The sequence below is a fragment of the Ursus arctos genome, unplaced genomic scaffold, assembly GCF_023065955.2.
Source record: "Ursus arctos isolate Adak ecotype North America unplaced genomic scaffold, UrsArc2.0 scaffold_21, whole genome shotgun sequence".
Taxonomy (NCBI): Eukaryota; Metazoa; Chordata; class Mammalia; order Carnivora; family Ursidae; genus Ursus; species Ursus arctos.
Window position 1 is genome coordinate 10368613 of NW_026622886.1, and position 9701 is coordinate 10378313.

At 45.5% G+C, this 9701-nt stretch overlaps 1 non-coding gene across 1 annotated transcript; it reads left to right on the top strand.

The window, feature by feature from the left end:
- The first annotated feature begins 1822 nt into the window (after nucleotides 1-1822).
- LOC113256484 (U6 spliceosomal RNA) lies at nucleotides 1823-1925 on the top strand. Its single transcript, XR_003316690.1, has one exon. It is a non-coding gene; the product is annotated as a U6 spliceosomal RNA (small nuclear RNA).
- The last annotated feature ends 7776 nt before the right edge of the window (nucleotides 1926-9701 follow it).

Consider the following 9701-nt stretch of genomic DNA (forward strand, 5'->3'; position numbering starts at 1 on the left):
GCCCCCAAGATGGCCCCAGGTGAGGCTCACCTCCTGAAACTCATCCCCTTATGTAGCTCTGCCACACACGTTGAATCGGGCTGGTCTATGTAACCAACAAAATGTTGCAAAACTGAAGGAATGCACCTTGCAAGCCTAGGTCATAAAGGGCATTGCAGATTCTGTGGTGCTCTCTTGGATCACTCGAGAAGCACTATGGAGTGATCCACGTGACAAGGACCTGAGGCCTCCGGCAGGAAGGCAAAGTGAATGAGCCACCTTGGAACCAGATCCTCCAGTCAAGCCTCCAGATGGCGGCAGCCTCATGAGACACCCTGAACCAGAGCCACCCAGCTGCGTCACTTCTCAGTTCCCGACCCACCAAAACTGCATGAGGCATTCAATGTTGATTGCTGTCATTTATGGGAGCCCCGGGTAATTCATTATACAGCGCTAGATAACTAATATGGCCGCCCAAATGTGGTGAGCGCAGCAGAGAGTGGTGGGAAATGAAGGCAGAACAGTTAGCCACGGCCAGATCACAGGGTGACTGGGGGCCACAGCAAGAGTTTGGATTTTATTCGAAGTTGGATGGACATTTAAGGTACAGTTTACACAGAGGAGTGGTGTGATCTAATTTGCATTTCATCAACAACATTGCATTGTGGGGACTGGATTTGAGAGGTATAAGAGAAGAAGCAAAGAGACCAACTGCGAGACTACTGCATTGCTCCAGGGCGTTCAGAAAGGTGAGGGTGGCAGGTGGCAGCAGAGACAGAGAGGAGGGGACCATTCAAGATATATTCTGGCAGAATTATCTGGGCCTGTTGATAAACTGGATGCAGGAGATTAGGGAAAGGAAAGAATCAAAACTGTACAAGTCTCAGTTCTCCAGAAAAACAGAACCAACAAGATAGATTTTGACCTATAGATATAGTGAGATATAGAAAGAGAGTTATTAGAAGGTATTGGCTCACATGACTTTGGAGGCTGAGAGGTCCCACAATCTGCTGTCTACAAGCTAGAGGCCCAGGAAAGCCACGGGTGTGTTTGGGAGCTCAGAGAGCCACAGAGCTGGGGTGTGGATTCCAGTCTGAGTCTCAAGGCCTGGGAACCAGGAGAGATGACAGCAGGAGAAGGTCAATGTCCCACTCAAGTACCCAGGCACAGCACAGACTCAACGTTCCTCCACTTTTTGTAACATTCAGGCCTTCAGAGGATGGCATGGTGCCCACCCCCTTTGGGGAGAGTCATCTACTTTGGTCAAGTCAACGCCAACTCAAATGCTGATTCCTTCTGGAAAAGCACCCTCACAGAAACACCCAGAAATCATGTTTAGCCAGATAACTTTGTATCCTGCAGCCCAGTCAAGTTGATGCATGAACTCAACTATCACAAAGAAGACACCTAGGTTTCCAGTCTGAGTAACTGGGTGGAAGGCGGTGCCATTTACTGCAATGGAGAATACACAGGAATAGGTTTGGAGGTAACAGCATCACAAGAGAAAGAGTAGCTCGTGTTTTATTACATGTGGGAGCCTTTGGTACAACATGGGTGTAATTATACGGGCATGACATCAGATTCATCTTCTCAACCCAGTTTTGTTCAGCAGCCTTCCTTGAGCTCCTTGGACCTTTGCGCTGTGCAAGATCCGCGGACCCTTTGCTCACCTCCCAGGCAGCGGCGTCCCACAGTCCAGCGTGATCACGGGGCCGTTTTGGCAATTGTACAATTAACACACATTTCACCAAATTTTCCCCCTCAGAATTCGGGTGGTCTGATCACTTATAAAGGACACAGTCCTGTCCCTTAAGCCCGGTGATATCAACCTCTCCAGAGTGTCGCGCTCGCTTCAGCACACGTACTGCATCGGAACGATACAGAGAAGATCAGCATGGCCCTTGAGCAAGGATGACCCGTCACCTCTCCAGGGAGTGTAGTTTGGTTCTTTGCTTTAATGGATTTCTTTTGTCCCTACTGCTCTGTTTGAGTTTCTTTACATGTTTGCACTAAAGATTGCATTGTTTAAAAATTTGGTATCATAACTATAATTCAAGAGCAAAGTCTTTTTTTTTTTTTTAAGATTTTATTTATTCATTTGACAGACAGAGAGAGACAGCCAGTGAGAGAGGGAACACAAGCAGGGAGAGTGGGAGAGGAAGAAGCAGGCTTCCAGCGGTGGGGCCTGATGTGGGGCTCGATCCCATAACGCCGGGATCACGCCCTGAGCCGAAGGCAGACGCTTAACGACTGAGCCACCCAGGCGCCCCAAGAGCAAAGTCTTCATTATGCTCTGTATAATGGATTAATGGGAGTAAGTAAACGGCCACATTATGGAGAGTAATTGATGAAGGGCAAAGCTTTGTCAGGCTAAATTAACAAATGAAGTAATCTCATACATTGTAATGGGATTTGGTGGTTGTGCTGTTTTATTTGTTTTTGTTTTGCTTTTTTAGCAGCATGGAAGTCAATCTGAGGGCTTGCAATGAAAATATTCCTCCCCACTAAAAGCAGTAGTGTGTTTCAGCCCTGGTTGATGTGCCCTATGCTGAGGGATTTTCAGAATAGAATTGCTCTTATCAAGCGGAGAACGGTGCTGGCTGTCAGAGGGTCCCAGTAGGGACAGCCCTGGGGTCAGGTCCTCGGGTCTGCCCTCCCCCACTCCTGGCAGCACTCAGACCGGCTGCTCTCCCCACCGCATACTGAAGATGCCAGGCTAAATCTCAAAACGTCGAGCCTCCTGACAGCTGTGCCTTGTTAGCCAAGACTCCACCTCTGTCCCCAGACTCTAAGTTCCCAGGAGCTTAGTGGCAACGAGCGGGGCTTATTACAATGGATCTTCCCAAGTACTTAGCACAGTGTCAGAAATGCTGGCTGTTATCACTCAAAAGAAAGAGAGGAAAAGTAATATATACGAATGGAAATATAGATATGGATGACGCACATACTTATGAATGGAAAAAGATTGAAGGAAGTACAATGAACCATTGGCAAAGGTTACCTCTGTGAAATAGGATGGTTCTTGACTTTTTTATTTTTCCTTTTCAATATTTTCTACAATAAACATTTGTTCGTTCAACAAATACTTTTTGCATGCTTACCACACATTAGGCATTGTGCTGGGCCTTGGGGTATGGGAAGATGCAACAGACACAATTTCAGCCTCAGAGCTGACATCCAGCTTGGGGACAGGGAGGGACAAAGGCGAGGGACACTGCACAACTTCAGAGCCATCACCAACATCACATCCATCCCAGATCTCAATGTTTCATGGAGTTTTCCGGCAGATGAACATACAGGGTCTTGAAAAAGGGATGTCTTTTTAAAATTCATATAAAACTGGGGGCACCTGTGTGGCTCAGTTGGTAGACCATGCAACTCTTGATCTCAGGGTCATCAGTTCAATCCCCACATTGGGCATGGAATCTACTTTAAAGAAAATTAAAATTCACATAAAACCATCCAATGGGGTAACAGTGGCCATGAGCAATTATAATGCAATGTAAGGGTCATGATGACGACACAAAAGATACCATGTAATCACGTCTGAAGGCAGTCTTTGGGAGTAGGGGAAGCTTTCCATAGGAAATGACATTTCCATCAAACAAGACAAGACAAGACAAGAATTGCTATTACTTTGATAACCAGGATAAAACAAAGGGCTTAAAAATTAATATTGGCTGTTTTTGGATGAATGGTTATTGAACATTAAATGTGAATGAATGAATGAATGCATGCATATACGAAAAAATGAATATATGATTTTTAGCAATCAGGAAGATCTGGCCACTTACCAGTAGTGTGAGGAAAAACAAATGGAAAAACAATTGCCTGACTTTCAGCCCAGAGTTGTTCCTTCAGGCCCTTGCTACTCAAAGTGTGGTCCACGGACCAGCAGCAGCCGCATCACCCACAACTTGTTAGAAATTCACAGTCTCGGGCCCCACCCCGAAGCCCCCAAATCAGAATCAGCATTTTAACCAGAACACAGATGAGTCGCGCACATACTGAAGATTGTGAAGGCTTAGACTTGTCATTCAGTCTCAACCGCACATTAAAATCATCCAGGAGCTTATACAATCTAATTGCCCAGGGAGGCTTGGTGCTTACAAGTATAAGTCCTGGGTCTCATTTCCAGGCGCTCTAGCTTATTAACCATGTGGTCTTATGACAGGTCCAGGACTTTTGGTGTCTTGGTTTCGGTGGCAGACAGCTACTGACCCGGTTTCCAGTGGTTCCTGTCTCCTAATACTCATGCTCTTTGGTAATCCCCTCCCCTGGAGTGTGGGTGAAGCTTCATATCTTGCTTCTAATGAACAGAATACAGCAAAAGCAATAGGATGTCATCTCCAACTTTAGGTAACAAAAGCCTGTGACTCCCATCTTGCTCAGTCTCTTTTTTTTTATGTTTTTTTATTACATTATGTTAGTCACCATACAGTACATCCCTGGTTTTTGATGTAAAGTTCGATGATTCATTAGTTGCATATAACACCCAGTGCACCATGCAATACGTGCCCTCCTTACTACCCATCACCAGCCTACCCCATTCCCCCACCCCCCTCCCCTCTGACGCTGTTTGTTTCTCAGAGTCCATAGTCTCTCATGTTTCATTCCCCCTTCTGATTACCCCCCCTTTCTTTATCCCTTTCTTCCCCTACCGATCTTCCTAGTTCTTATGTTCCATAGATGAGAGAAATCATATGATAATTGTCTTTCTCTGCTTGACTTATTTCACTTAGCATTATCTCCTCCAGTGCCGTCCATGTTGCAGCAAATGTTGAGAACTCGTTCTTTCTGATCCATCTTGCTCAGTCTCTGACTCTTCCCAGTGCACTCGCTCTGATGAAGCAAGTTGCCATATTCTGAGCGTCCCTGTGGAGAGACCCACATGGCAAGGAACTGGGGCCCCGAGTCTGACAGCCACAAGGAACCCATCCTACCAACAGCCACATGACCTAGCCAGAAGCGAGTTCTTCCGTAGTCGAGCCTTGAGGTCCCTGCAGCCCTGGCCAACAAGTTGATCACAGATTTACAAGAGACACTGAGCCCGAGGACCAACTAAGCCACAAGTGGCCACTTGACCCACAAAAACTATGAGAAAATAAATGTTATTTTAAGCCATGAAATTTTGGCTACACAGTCATAGATAACTAATATAACTTTTAAAATGCTAATGATAGTAGCATTCATTGATCGAGTTATTGCAAGATTAAATAATTCCCGAGAAGTGCTTAGAACAGGGCCTGGCATATAATCAATATTAGATACATTTTGCTATTAGGTATCATTGAAAAGCACTGATGCCCTTGGTACCTACTGAAGAATTAAGTACTTTCTCTATCACTAAACGGCCCCAGCCCCTCTGCTCTCTGAAAGTTTCCTTCTCTACCTTCTTTGCCAGTTAACTGTCTCTCCAAGTTGGTGTCAGTGGTGAAGTTCCTCTCCACCCCAATAAAACAACAAAATAAATAAACTGTTTCTCATCTGCTATCGCCTGGGAAACTTGACAAATAAACTTGCTATTTTTGTGCCATAACCAAAAGTAAATAAGCTCTGATTTAGTATCCGAAAAGGTCTCCTATGATACCGTTAAAGCTATTTAAGTGGGTTTTTTGGTTTTGTTTTGTTTCTTTTTAATACAAAGCGTTTGTTACCATCCTTTTTGATGCCCAAAGGCCCTTGTTTCAGTTTCTCAGCTATGCTGTAGTCGGTGAGGCCACCAGATTTAGGAGACATGACATGGGTACATTTTACATCAACTATGTCACTCATTGCATCTCTGATTTTAGTCATGCCTCAGCTCACTTCCTCTTAGCCCTACAGAGCTGGTTGATTTCAGCCAAACAACCAGAGTTTGTTGATTTCAGCCAAACAACATCGTTTGTTTGTAATGCCTCAGTGTAACGAAATTTAATTGCTGCCATTTGCTGTCAAGAGTCCTCACTTAGGCACAGGGATTAAGAGAGACGTGCTAGACAAGCTTCATCTAAAATCTGGAGAGTAAATCGCACGTAAGTGTGTGCAGGAGGAGAGAAGGGGTTGGAAGATGGTTTAAGGCAAAAGGAACAACTTGCACAGGTTTCTCGAGGTGAGAGCGAGTGAGACAAGTCTGAGGGCCAAGAACAACCCCACGCGGCTGGAGGGCAGTGCGGGAGGCAGAAAGCGCACTAGATGTGAGAGCGGACCAAAGCACGCGGCCCTCACACACGGGCTATGAGTGTAGTTTTCCGTCTGAGGGCACGGGCACAGCACTGAAAGGTTTTAAGTCGGGGGTTGGCAAACTGCAGCCCTGAACCAAATCAGCTCTCCTCTCATTTTGGTAAAGACGTTTTTATTGGAACAGAGCCACTCACATACACAGGCTCTGTGCACCCTTCACGCTACAAACACCGTTGCAGCACAGCCTGCAAAGACTAAGATAAGTAACATCCAACTCTTTACAGAAAATGTTGCCAGTCTCTGTTTCAAGCTAATGGGTTCTGTGCTCAGACCTGCACTCTGCACAGATTCTGAAAGCTGATCTAGAAGGTGCTGACACAGGGGCAGAGCTGCGGCCACCTTCCCCTTCTTCATACACCCCAGCTGGGGCCAGCGCCCAGGGAACGGTCCTCCTATAAGAAAGATTAGGGGGAGGGGGAGGAGGGGGCCAATGGTTTGGGTGGTGCCCAGACAGGTAAATTAGATTCCACAGAGCCGGTTGCATTTTTAATACACAAAGAGCATTTTGGAGCACAAGAGAGACAAAACAGAAATACGTTGTTTTCCTTTTGTGGATACATCAGAAAATATGGTGGCAAGTTAAGTACAAAAAAAAAAATCTACAGCAGGGTTAGTAGTTTAAAACAAAACAAAAACCAAAAAGCCACCCTCCCTGCCCCCAGGCCTGATGTCTATGTGTACAATGACCTCGCGGATGGTCTCTAAGGAGGTACAAATCTGGGGGTGCTGTTCTGTGATCAAAAGAAGGGAAGTCACAACAATATGGAAAGGACTCCACGTGTCCCAAATGCACAGTTGCTTAGGTCCTACTTGGGTTTACTTAGGAGCGGTGTTTGCTAAGAAAACAATTGTTATTCTCTAACTTTGGTTGGGAGTGGGGAGGGCGAGCTAGAGAACGTGAAGCCAAGGGCCGTTGTATTCTCCAGGACAGCTGGCAGAGAGCCAAAGTACAAAGTTGTCTACAAACTCTCGAATCAGTGTGAGACTTGAAAGAGAGCTCTGCGCTGGCAACGTGGGCTGGCCCGCCTTGCCAGAGCGGAATTGAAACCATACCGCTACCTCATGCAGCCATCACCCACTGGAAGGATGTTCTTATAAATCCCAGCCTGGAGGCCATCTCATCTGCAGCCCCCCTCCCCGTTCCCCTTGTCTTTCACTCCTCAAACCAGAAGAACTTAATAAAAACAGAAGGAACACATCTCTCCAGAGCTGCTCTGAGCTGAAAGAAGTATGGACGTAAAAACACACAGAGGATGCCCATGACCTCGCTGGTCACTTCTGATTGGCTTCCAGGGGCCCCCACCACTGTGGCGCATTTGATGGGGGCCACACTGTGTGATGCCAAGCCCATGGGGGCAGGGGTGGAGGGCCACGGTGCCTGTTGCGTCACAGGACCCCGACCTAGCTGCCTTTACCTGAACCACTCTTCCCAGTTCCTAGCACAGGAATTCCATGTAGATTTATGAAAATCTGATCTCAGTCCAGAGAAACTCTCAAATTAGCCCAGAGAGAACACGAATAATTACACCCTGGATTACTATACTTGCACTGAAAACCAAAAATGCATCACAGCCACAGAAGTAGAGAAAGGATTTTTCTGTTCTGGGACAGACCCCACTGTTCCACTGGGAGGTCCTGAACTTGGCTGGGCATTCAAGGTTCTCCATACTTTGACACAACTCTCTCCGCTTTCTCCCAGTCACTCACTACACAAACACCATCAGACAGATCTGGTCCTTCGTTCACGCCATGGAGACCCCGGCTCCCAGCTTTGCTCCAGCTAGCCTGTACGTCGCCCTTAGCCGGTCCCTCCGTGTCCAGGAAGACACTTCTGCAAAAAGCAGGAAGCACCAATATACCTGTAAAGAGTAGTGTTCCTCCACAAAGCTAGACCCCATTTTCAATCCACCCGGTAGCCAGGAATTTCATTTGGTAAATACAGGGGAGTATCTTTAGCCAAAGCATTTTTGCCTCCTGTGCTATCTCCAAAGGAACGTGATATTAAGTCTTCTTCAGAATCCAATGATATTGCTAGAAATTGTTGGTCTTTTCCATATATTTTTTAATGTATCTTCTTCCTGATAATACCATTGTGCTGCAAAGGCACCAGAAGAAGGGAATTGTTTCAAAATGTCGCTGCAAGCAAGACTCAGGGCTGTATTTTAGTTCACTCCAAAGCCGAAGGATAAATTGACTTACTACATAAACATTAAATCTTAGGTGGGAAGATTCAGGTGATGAGCTATACGGATTTTCTCCAGCAAAAAGAAAAACAGAGAGTCCAGAAAATTTCTCTGTCTATATACATGTTTGCCTGACTGAACTGTCTGTAAAGTTAACATTCCATTTAACATTCTGATCAAAGTGCAACCAAAAAAAAAAAAAACTAGAAAAAATGTATAACATTAGCTCTGATAAGATTAGCAACATTAAAGGACAATAATGAATATTATTGTAAGCAAGTACCTAGCAGTTCTTCAGCAAACGTTTGAAAGCATTGCTCCCTCTCTCCTTCTTGAAATGCACTCTTCTCCTGACTTCTATCTCCTGGTGTTCCTTCTACTCCTCTGGCTTCTTCTTTTCATTCTACTTTGTAGGCTCATCCTCTTCTACCCAATCATTAAGTCATGGAGGTCTTTCTGACTCCCCTCTGGGCCATCTTTTTTCTTCCCCCTGTGTCTTCTCCCTTGAGGTGATGGCATGCATGCTCTAAGGAACAGATGAGGTCTCTAAATTGATAGCACTTGTTGTGGACTGAATACTAGTCCACAAAGATATGTCCAATCCCACCTGGCACCTATGAACGTAACCTTATTTGGAAATAGACTCTTTGCAAATATAATCAAGGTAAAGCTTTCAAGATGAGATCATCCTGTATTTAGTTTGGATCCTAAATCCAATGAGGGGTGACCTTGTAAGTGACAGAAAAGGAGAAGATACAGAGCCATCCAGAGAGGACGGTCACGCGAAGACAGACTGTAGTCATGCAGCCCTAAGCCAAGGATTGCCAGCAGCTACTAGAAGCTAGAAGAGAGACGTGGAATAGATTCTCCCTTGGAGCCTCCAGAGGGAACCAGCTCTGCCGACACCTTGATTTTGGACTTTTGGCCTCCAGAACTATGAGAGAATACACTTCTGTGGTTCGAGAAGCCAAGTTTGTGGTCATTTGTCACAGCAGTCCGAAAAATTAATACAGAGCCCAAATGTGTAGCTAAGCTCTCTGGCCTCACCTTGAGTTCCAGACAAGTATCTACAACTGCCAACATTACGTCTCAGAGGAACCTGGATTCAACGTGTCCCTGATGTAATCCAACATCTTATCCGCTTGTATGAGCCAGGGCTCTCCAGAGAAATAGAACCAATAGGATATACAGTTGACCTGTGAACAGCATGGGTTTGAACCACACGGGTCCACTTATATGTGGATTATTTTTTATAAACACAGTACTGTAAATGTACTTCTCTTCCTTATGCTTTTCTTAATAACATCTGCTTTTCGT